At 47.4% G+C, this 10,840-nt stretch overlaps 1 pseudogene; it reads left to right on the top strand.

Annotated features, from left to right (window-relative positions):
* The first annotated feature begins 599 nt into the window (after window positions 1–599).
* LOC118575481 lies at window positions 600–9,055 on the top strand (annotated as a pseudogene).
* The last annotated feature ends 1,785 nt before the right edge of the window (window positions 9,056–10,840 follow it).

Here is a 10,840-nt window from a genome sequence, read left to right as displayed (position 1 = left end):
CCCTGGCTGTCCTGAAACTCACTCTACAAACCAGGCTGGCCTCAAACTCAGAGTTCCACCTGCCTCTGCCTCCATAGGGGTGGGAATAAAGGCATGCACCACCATGTTGGTTGATGACATTTAGTGACCTATGACATCTTCTCCACGGTACACCTCGGAGGCTGGGAGTTTTGGATTGAGTAAACCATCGCTCCCCATGGGGTGCCAAGAGGGACAGAAGCCTGCTTGTGACATTCTTGCAGAGATCTGCCTGAGGGATGAGTCTCAGCAGCCTGTTTGCATCCCCAGAGCCTGGCTAAGCCTCCTGCACACCCTCTCCACTGTCTTCCAATTCACTGTGTGTTAATTTCCCCCTGTTTGCCGCCCCCACCCTCCTCAGTCTCTCTGTTCCCGTCCAGCCCTTCCCTGTGCAGTCTGCTTTCCTTCCCACCTAAACCCTACCCCTGCTGGCTGATTGGTATCTGCTAATTAATGTCACCAAAGCCTCTCTCCTACTCATGGACCTGATAAGGGAAATTGAGTGTCCATTTCTATCTATCTTTTATTACCTCTAGCTTTCTCCTCCTGACAGCCTCTGCTTTTGGTCACAGGATCTTCTGCCCAGGCCAATGGACAACTGAATCCTCCTTCTTGGCTGGTAACTGCATTAGAATCAGAATTATTTTAAAACAGAGAGACTCGCGGGAGGGAGCAGAGAGTTAGAGGCCCCGTCTTGCCACCCTCAAATCCTGCTATTACTTCAGCAGCTCCTTCCATTACATATGCGCCTAATTAATCTCCAGATACTGGAAAGACCTAGAACCAACAAGCATAGTGATAGTAACTGTCAACACTGACCTAGCTCTTATTAAGTAAGTCTTTCCCATGAATTCTCGTGTGACTCATTTACCGAGGGGGTGGAAGCAGCATCACATGGCTCCCCCATCCCCGGCAGGGTCTGGAGATGCAAGGACACAGTACTCCCCTTGATCCCTCCCCCAGTCTGCCCTCTGGCAAGCCCCAGGGAAGACCCTGGGCCCACTTCCATTCATTGTCCTCTTCTCCCGCTTCTGCTGTCTTCTCGAATCTGCCACTTGGGGACCAGATGAGCCTGCTGCAGAGTGCCTTGATGGAGATCCTCATCCTGGGCATCGTGTACTGCTTGCTGTCCTATGATGATAAGCTGGTGTTAGTGGAGGACTATATCATGGATGAGGAGCTCTCTCGACTGGCGGGGCTGCTGGAGCTTTACAGAGCCATCCTGCAGCTGGTGCACAGGTACAAGACGCTTAGGATAGAGAATGAGTTTGTAACGCTCAAGGCCCTGGCTCTAGCAAACTCAGGTAATGTTGGCGTGTGACCCTCAGAGGGAGCCTGACAAGCTCAGGCTGTGGGCAGGGCTGGCTGTGATGGGTATGGAGTAATGGACATTGCTGTTATTGGCGAACGCTGTGTGTTAGTCCATTTTTCTTCCTGTGATAGAAAGCAACTTACAGAAGAAAGGATTTATTTTTGGCTTAGGCCTCCAGAGGGATAGAATCCATCACCGGAATGGGGAGAGAAGGCTTGGTGTGGCAGCAGGAAGCAGAGAGATGGCATTTCATCCACACACAAGGGAGCAGGGGGAGTGGGGTAGCAAACAGGAAGTGGAATGATGCTACAAACCTCAAAGCTGCTCCTCCGGCAAGGCTCCACTTCCCAAAGGTTCCATAACTTCCCCAATACACCACCAGCTGGGGTCAGGATGTTCACATACATGAGCCTGTGGGGACATTTCTCATTTAAGCCAGGCCACACTGCAAGGGTGGCCTGGAGTTGAAAGGATCATCATGGAGGCCAGCACTGGTTTTGTATTTCCTAGGCCTTTTACTTGTGTAAACAAAAGGATGCAGATTCTGAGTCCATTGCTAAGTGTTGTTTCGGCATCTACCCCTTGAGCTTGTTACTTCCTTCTGAGCCTAGGAAACCACAAGCAGTGTTCACTCCACAATGTTTTCACACATAATTATGTTAACCACATACCTAGCACACAGTAGTGAGTGCTCAGCTTGCTAAATTGGCTATGACATCATGGCCATTAATTTTTACTATAGTCTCACTTTAGAGTTTTGGAAATTGAGGCTGGGAAAGTTGGGAATTTGTCCAGGGTCACACACAGTTTAAAGATGGCAGGGTTAGTGCAGATGTAGTGGCACAGTCCTTTAATCCCAACACTAAGAAGACTGAAGCAGAAGAACGTTTGAGTTTAAAGCCAGCCTGATTTACATAGTGAGTTCCAGGCTAGCTAGGACCTTGTCCTAAAATATATTTTTTTTAAAAATTAGGTGTAGTTAGATTTTTCCTGCCTGGCCCAGTCAGGACAAATCTCTCTTACCCACCAGTCCTATAGTCGCTCAGACCCAACCAAGAAAGCACACAGAAACTTATATTGCTTATAAACTGTATGGCCGTGGCAGGCTGCTTGTTATCTACTTCTTCTATCTTAAATTAACCCATTTCTGTTAATCTATACTTTGCCACATGGCACGTGGCTTACCAGTGTCTTTACATGGCAGCAGTTGGAGGTGTCTCTCTCCAGCCTTCTACTTCCCAGAATCCTCTTCTCTCTTGTCCCACCTATACTTCCTGCCTAGCCACTGGCCAAACAGCATTTTATTTGTACAGAGCGATATCCACAGCACTTCCCCTTTTCTTTATTTTTAAGGAAGTTTTTAACTTATACATAGTAAAATTACATATAACAAAACAATTGTCAAGCAAGAATTACTGTTACAATATTAAAGAAGATATCCTATCTTATATTTGTGAGTCTAAGGTTTTATATCTAACTTATCTTTTATCATAACTGAGGAAATTATAACTATCTAGTCTTCAACCACATCAAAGACCTCAGAAGGATATAATATTACCTGAGAACCGTGAGAAGGATGTAAGCATTTTTCAGGAGTCTTGCAAGAGTAGACAGAGACTGCTGGCAGCCTGGACAGTCACCTAATATTCCTTTGTAAAGTTGGGGCATTGTCTTCAGCCCACAGGGCTAGAGTCTCTTGGTCACTTCTCTCAGTGTCCTGTAGAATATCTGGCAGTTTCCTCTGCGAAGCAGGAACCTGAAGGACCATGTTGTCAAGCAAAGTTCAGTGGTCACCTTTCTATGGGTCCTGAATGTCCAGGTGATTGAGCAGTCCAGACAAGAACAGTTTCTTGCCCAAATGGCTATTTTTGCCAAGGTGAAGATAAACTCCATATGAAGTGTCATCAATGCCCATCCTCCTCTCTAAAGTAAATCGGTGCTGCCAGGAGCAGACATGTCTCACTGTCCAGAATGTCTAAATTTTAAAAATATTTTAAATGCCATATTCTGAAGGTCTTTGAAGTATTTGAAGATTACCTATCTATCTGAAATATCTCTATGTATACCCAGAAGACTTAACTAACATGGCTACGAGTATGATTATCATAGATGACTAATTATTAATCTATTTTAATTATCCATTATAATGTAAAATGAGCTATATAAACATAATACATTAAACACGAGTAGAAATATATACACAATATAATAAAATTAACTTTAAGTTTGTATCAATAGACTAAAATCTATACCAATGTAAAACATTTTAAACAAGTTGTTGCTCTTTAGAAGTAAGTTCCTTCCTTAATCTACCCTTTCATCCTATTATATCTATAACATATCCCCTTTTCTTCTTTAGAAAGAGATCTCATTTATAATCAACCTGCTTTAAATAAAAATATTGGGTTTTTCTCTGTCCCACACCAGAGGGCTCTTCTGATTTGGGACATAAGAATCTCTTAACCTTTTCTTTTAGCAATATGTCTGAGATTAGAGAAGGAGTGAGCCAATTCCATCTCCAAAGCCAGCTTGATAATTTTGGGAAATTGGGCATAGTTTCTCTTGCTACTTCCTGCTGGAGGGGGGCGCTGTATCTTATGGGGACACAAAGAAAATTTTAGGATTATGGAGTAATCCATTAGGGTGAACCTCTGAGCCAGTTGCCTTGAAAGCATTGTGGATGTTGGATCATCTGGGCCATGGTGTCATCAGAGACCTTTCAGGTGGTCTTGGCTGATCAAACCTGATGTATCTTAATCTGGAATAAATCCACAGCCTCTGGCTTTCTGTGAAAACAAAAGCAGAGACTCTTTTCCAAAGCAACATATCCTTATATCCAAATTTTGAAGTCAAGGTACCTTTAAAATTTACATATTTGTTTAACTCAACAGTTTTTACGATCAAATCTTTTTCTGTAGTTAAAAATCCCAAAGACAAGACAAACCAGATTCTCTGTGTAATATCCATCTTTGTAAGACTGAAATGCTGCTGTGGCTGCTGGCTCCGCCCACCTCTGCTTCCCAACATGGTGGTGGTACAGTTTACCGCCAGCTCTGGAGCCATGTGTACCATCAACTATCAGAAGCAGTTCTATCAAAGCAGCACATAGCCCAGAAACTTTCTTTTCTTTCTTTCTTTCTTTTTTTTTTAACTAGCAAAGGCTAAATCTACCACTCAGCAGAGTAAAGTGTCGCTTGTAGATTCCTCATTCCAGACACACATGCCAGAAACCCGCCACAGTAGCTCAAACCGGCAGGCTGCCGCTAACTTGAGAGAGACAACTAGGACGTTCTTTTTAGCTCTGTTTTAGAATCTTTTTTCTCAGGTTTTAGGTGGAAATTCTTGCCAACACATTGGGCGCCATTTGTAGTTAGAGTTTTCCTGCCTGGCCCAGTCAGGACAAATCTCTCTTACCTGCCAGTCCTATAGTCGCTCAGACCCAACCAAGAAAGCACACAGAAACTTATATTGCTTATAAACTGTATGGCCGTGGCAGGCTGCTTGTTATCTACTTCTTCTATCTTAAATTAACCCATTTCTGTTAATCTATACTTGCCACATGGCTCATGGCTTACCAGTGTCTTTACATGTTGCTTCTCATGTCAGCGGTTGGAGGTGTCTCTCTCCAGCCTTCTACTTCCCAGAATCCTCTTCTCTCTTGTCCCGCCTATACTTCCTGCCTAGCCACTGGCCAAACAGCATTTTATCTGTACAGAGCGATATCCACAGCAATTAGGAAAAAAGTTTCATGGTTAGGATCTAAGAACAGGACATCAAATTCTCAGATAACACGGTCTTATTCTGCTCTTCGAACCTTCCCATCAGATCATCAGGGTACAAAGACATCTAACTTCCCATGTAGATGGCTGTCTAGCATTAAAAATTTTTGAGATTATTCCGTTTCCAAAATCCCTACAACTTCAGCTAGATTATCCAGACGAGGCATTGGGTAATGGAAAGATCTGTCTGCACGTAGAGCCTCTGTCATTCTGGAGGTCATCTGTTGGCTGCTGGGGACAGGGAGAAATACGGGATCTCTAGGTAAGACTGGTGCTAGACATGTGCACATATACTCGCACTCCTGCTGCAGGGCAGTATGTGGCAGAGTTCTTTGTTCTAACCTGGGCCAGATGGACCCAAGTTCAAATTTTGTCTCTGGGACAGAAGAGGCTCACAAACTTCTAATTCCAGCTCCAGAGGATCCAACACCCTCTTCTGGCCTCCATTGGCACTGCACACACGTGGTGCACACACAGACACACACACACACACCCACCCACACACACACACACAATCCCTGACACTATCAGCATGACCTTGGTTAGCTCTGTCCTTGAGTGGGAGGCCTCCCCAGTACCTCCTTCAAGCACCTGTGAGTATTAAATATCAGCCAAGGATAATGCAGCCCAGTGCCTGGCCTAGAGGAAAGCTCAGTAAATATTGATGATTGTCACCACTATTATAATGTCAGAGGAAATAGTGTTCCCAGCACACAGATGAGGGAAAGCAAGATCTCAGGTAGAGACATACACACAAGCAGACTGCTGCTTCTCTGTGAATGCCAAGCTCTCCCTGGAAAGTCTCATATCCTAGGAACTCCTTGAGTGACTGACAAACTGGGACCATTGGTCACTCTGGCTTTGAAGCACAAATAGGGACACCTGATGCTCAGACTCATGTTACTCTGTAGTGCTCCCACCCTCAGCCACATGTGTTTTGTTGTTGTTACCTCCCCAGTGTTACCCTCTGGTGCCTTTCTGGAAGTCATCAATACCCCCTGCCCCCAGGCATTGTCAACCAATGTGGGCTGCACAGCACAGCACAGCATTCTGCATTAGAACTATATCATCCCGCTCCTCCTCAACCTCAGTGGTCTTTCCACTGTGAATATCTTGCATTATGTAATTTGCTATAATTAGCAAGCCAATAATGATTGGCATCTCTCTGGGTTTAGAGATCGTTTCACTCTGTAAGCCCAGGCTGGCCTGAGACTGTCTGTATATCCCAGGCTGGCCCTAAGACTCCTGGCAGTCCTCCTGCCTCAGCCTCCTCACTACTGGAATTACAGGTGTGCACCACCCTGCCAGGCAGTGGCCTTGCTTGCCCCCAGAGACTCCTTACTCCTATCTTTCATTGGTTTCAAAGATCCTAGTGCCTTGTGGTCCAGGAAGGAAGAGCTGTTGGACATGGACCTTGCAGGTAATAGCCTCAGGGCAGGACAGTCACTCAGGAGCCTACTGTAGATTTAACTGTCTTGTTAAATAAGAAACACAGAACCAATTGCAGAGTTAAAAACCACAAGGACTGAGAAAAGGTGGAAAACCTTACCCTTCACTGCTTCTGCTGTCCTTCCTCTCTACAAGAGACCTACTTCTGTGTGTCCTGTCTGTTTTATAGACTTTCTTTTCTGTTTTCTCATTGGTTGTAAATCCAGCCACATGACCTCTTCATCACTGCCTGTTTTTGCAGACCTCCAGGTCTTGTATGGTTGGTATTGACATTAAAGGCGTGTGTCTGCCATGCTGGCTGTGTCCTTGAACACACAGAGATCCGCCTAGCTCTGCCTCCCAAGTGCTGGGATTAAAGGCGTGCCCCACTACAGCTCAGCTTCTGCTCTGGCTTGCTCTGACCTCAAGGCAACTTTATTGACATACAAATAAAATCACATTTCAATAAAAATAAAATATCACTATAGCCTACTGCACATGTTATATGGAGAAGGGATAGCCAGGAGAACACTGAGGCCTCCTGGTATCAGCAGAGGGGCCCCTGTGGCTAAGTAGATGGGGTCACTCAGGGAGCAGGCAGAAGAACAGAGCTCATCAGAGGCTGACCCAGCACCTTGAGAGTATGCTGGCTGTCACTCACCTACATATTAGTCATCTCTAGGGTTCTTTGAGAGCAGAAAAAATTCATAGCTATGGATTTTGTAATTAACAGTTTATCAACACCATCGATACAAACTCACTGATGGATTGCAAAGAAATTGATCCTGCAATGTTATTTTATTTCATTTTCAGTTGAAAGCACCTGCCAATTGTGGCTCCTTGGGGAGGGTGACAGGATGGGAAATGGGATCAGAGGTGGCTAGGTTCCAACCATGCAGGGACTCTGGAGAGTATAGATTGGAAAGAGACCCAGTGGAGTCCAGAGCATCACTGGAACCAGCTAGCTGCCTTAGCAGTCTGGTGTCAGGCCACCCAGCATGCTCTGGACTTGCTTGCTCTTTTGAAGAATCCACAAGTTTGGCTCAACTCCCTGTGTCCACACAGCAAGCTTTGGTGCTGCAGTTCATGGGGGTAGCACAAGATGGTAACAGAAAGTGCCTGGGTAGTTCCTCCCCCCCCCACAGGACAGGTTCTAGGGGATTCCTAGATTGCTCTGCTCAACCCCAACTCTATCCCAGTGTTTTAGATAGTGATTTCATGGGCTACATTCTAAGCCAATGCAGTGCTGGGGATCAGACCCCAGGCCTTGAGCTCGCTAGGCAAGCACCCATCACTGAGCTGTATTCCCACTGGCTCCCTCTGACACCATGTCCCTGTACTCCCTTCACCCCCACCCCAAAGCAGCTAGACCTTGACTTCTGCCTCTTTATATCAGATGCTTTGCAGCCAGACTTATGAGGTTGGCTGTACCCGTGGCTCAGCAGACCATATAGACATGATGGTGCCCGTAGTGATATTGGTGAGGCTCCTGTGACATGGGCACTTGATTGCTCTATACCCTTAGCCTGTATAACCCCCTTAACCCTATGAGGTAGGTTTGACTAGGAAATGGGAGATAGAGAAGTTAAGTAATTCGCCCCAAGTCTCATAGCCTGCAAGTGAGGGACATAAGATTCTAGCTCTGCCGGCCAGGTTCCAGGGTCCCCTCCAGGGTATCCAACAGATTTGCCCATGTTCAAGCCCTTTCAGTACCCTCCTGGTGGTCTCTCTGGGGACAAGCCCAGTGCCACCATCAGTCTCTGACTCAGCTCTAAAGTGCAGATCCTTGTTCTTCAATAGTCAGCCTTTGAAGGTAGACCTGCTGCCTGCTGGTCTGTTTTCTACTCCAGATATGCCTTCTGTCCTGGGGCAGCCAGCTCTTGCTGATGCTGACACCCTCTCCTGTGTCTACAGATTCCATGTACATTGAGGACCTAGAGGCTGTACAGAAGCTGCAGGACCTGCTGCATGAGGCGCTGCAGGACTGTGGACTGAGCCAGCGCCATGTGGAGCTATGAAGGATGGGCAAGCTGCTGCTGACGCTGCCCCTCCTGTGGAAGAAAGCAGTCATAGCCGTGCAGCATTTATATAGTGTGAAACTTCAGGGCAAGGTGCCCATGCACAGACTCTTCCTGGAGATGCTGGAGGGCAAGGCACATGGATGGATGGACATGATCCATGGTGGAGCCCTCCACAGCCACCAGCCTCGACTTTTGACACCTGCATCAGGGCTCTGAGCTGTCCCAGAGGAAGAGGTTTCCCGCTTCCTGGCCATGTGCAGACTCCTGCGGGCAGCAGATGGGGAGACAGGGATGGGAGGGCAGAGTGGGGGGCCCATCTGTCACCTGCATTTTCTTTGGTAATTTTTCCTTCTCCATGGGCAGTGCTAAGGCTTGGGCCAGGGCTGACTCCTCTTAAGGCTGGAGACCACCAGAGGAAGCATCCCTCCCCACAACCAAAAGGCAGCACATCCATTTCCAGACCCCTCCCCATTCAAGACCTGGAATGTGACCTGGATGAGTAGAACTTAGTGTCCAGGACGCAAAAGACTTCCATTGGGTTCTTCTGGAGGTGTTGGTTTCAGAGAGGGCAGGCCCTTGGGGCAGGAGTATCTCCAAAGGCCCTGCTTCTGCAGAGGTCTATGGCTGTTCCTGAGGCTCTGTACCCCCTCAATCCAGCTGGCTCCCTCCCCTTCTACCTTTTCCTTTGTCCTGCTAAACCTAGGGTCCAGTTGGTGCTCCTGACAGCCCTGAGTGGCTACATCCCACCAGCCCTCCCAAAAGCCCCTCCCCTGCTTCCTGCCTCTACCTCAGCCAGCCAAGGTAACTCCAGGGCATGTACCTGGGAACTCACTGGCTCAGTAAAGAGCTGGGTCATTTACCCACTGCTCCTGTTGCCTCTACTTCCTCCTCCTCTTGAGTGTGGCCAGATTAGAGACCTGTGGAAAGTTCAGAACCCGGCCCAACCAGAGGGCACTCGGGAACTCTCACTCAAGGTTAGCATTCTTGGTTGGGGTGTAGGATAGGGAGTTGGCCCAGCAGTTGAGGGGAGAAAATGAAATGATATCTTGGAAAGGAAAGAGCACTAAAGGTCTCCCCTGGCTCCTCGCTTACCTCATAAAAGGCAAGGCTTTGTGCCACAGGAGGGCACCCTATAACACCAGGGGTTACTGGGTGTAGTCCTCCTGGGTCAATGCCTGGCAAGACCTGGTAATTGTTGTATAGGGTGGTCCACCAACCCATCCCACTCTTCCCGAGAGGCTCCACCTTAATAAACCCCTCAGCCCTGGGCACATAGACAAAGTTTTCTTCTGATTCACTCACTCAAAGGGCAGTCCTGAGCTCTCACTGGTGTTTAGGGGCTGGCAGAGCTGAAGATGTTCATTCTGGGGAATGCCCAAGGCCACCTATTCTGACCCCTTCCTGCAATGCAAGAGTCCCCTTTTTCTGGCTTTCTGTCATCATCACCTTCAACTGCTGCCGGCTCTTCCTTCCTGGTGACATCTCTAGGAACTGCCAGGACTGCTGCTGGCTCTTCCTTCCTGGTGACATCTCTAGGAACTACCGGGACTGTAGATCAGAGGCTGGCCACTTCCCATATTTAGTGCTAAACTTTTTTTTAGGAGAGCCTCCCTCTCCCTGTCCCTTTGCCTACAAGGAATTGCATTTCACAGCCACTGCATGAGGGAATTTTGAGGCATCCATGCCTCTGCCTGAGCTCTCATAGTCCCTGACCAAGATAGATAACACTTTTGTACTGAACTGGATTAAGCCTTAGGAGCTGGGCTTGGAGAGCCTAGCTTCTGACAGCCACCTGCAGCCACACTGCTGTGTCCCAGAATTGTGGAAAGAGGTTGTTACCCCAAAAATGATCCCACCTAGTCCTCAGCACTTCAGCTGGGATTCCTTCCCATACCAGCAAGATAGCACAAATGACCACAGCTGGCTGAGTGGAAACTGCTTTGGAGAAGTTAAGTGGGAAGCTTTGTGTCCATGGTCTACTAATGCAACTACCCCCAAAATGGCTCCCTTTTCACCCAAGGGGGCTGCTGACCCTCTGTCCCTAGATAGAAGCTGTATTTACAAGCACGGAGAATATACTAGTGACATTGGAAAGCAGGGTCGCCTGGGCACCTGGAATCAGAGCCAACCAGTTCAAAGATTAGCCAGATGAGTGACATCTGTGAGGCCAGGGTGCTCAGGATAGGGAGAAGTGAGAGATGTCTCTCCATCACCCAACTCCCTTAATCAGAGCAAACACACAGGCTGCCATTTCTGGAATGCTTGGAGAGATCACTGTTCGC

This window comes from Onychomys torridus, unplaced genomic scaffold (assembly GCF_903995425.1).
Source record: "Onychomys torridus unplaced genomic scaffold, mOncTor1.1, whole genome shotgun sequence".
Lineage (NCBI taxonomy): Eukaryota > Metazoa > Chordata > Mammalia > Rodentia > Cricetidae > Onychomys > Onychomys torridus.
Note: the sequence above shows the minus strand (reverse complement) of the source record. Positions and strands in the feature narration are given on the sequence as shown.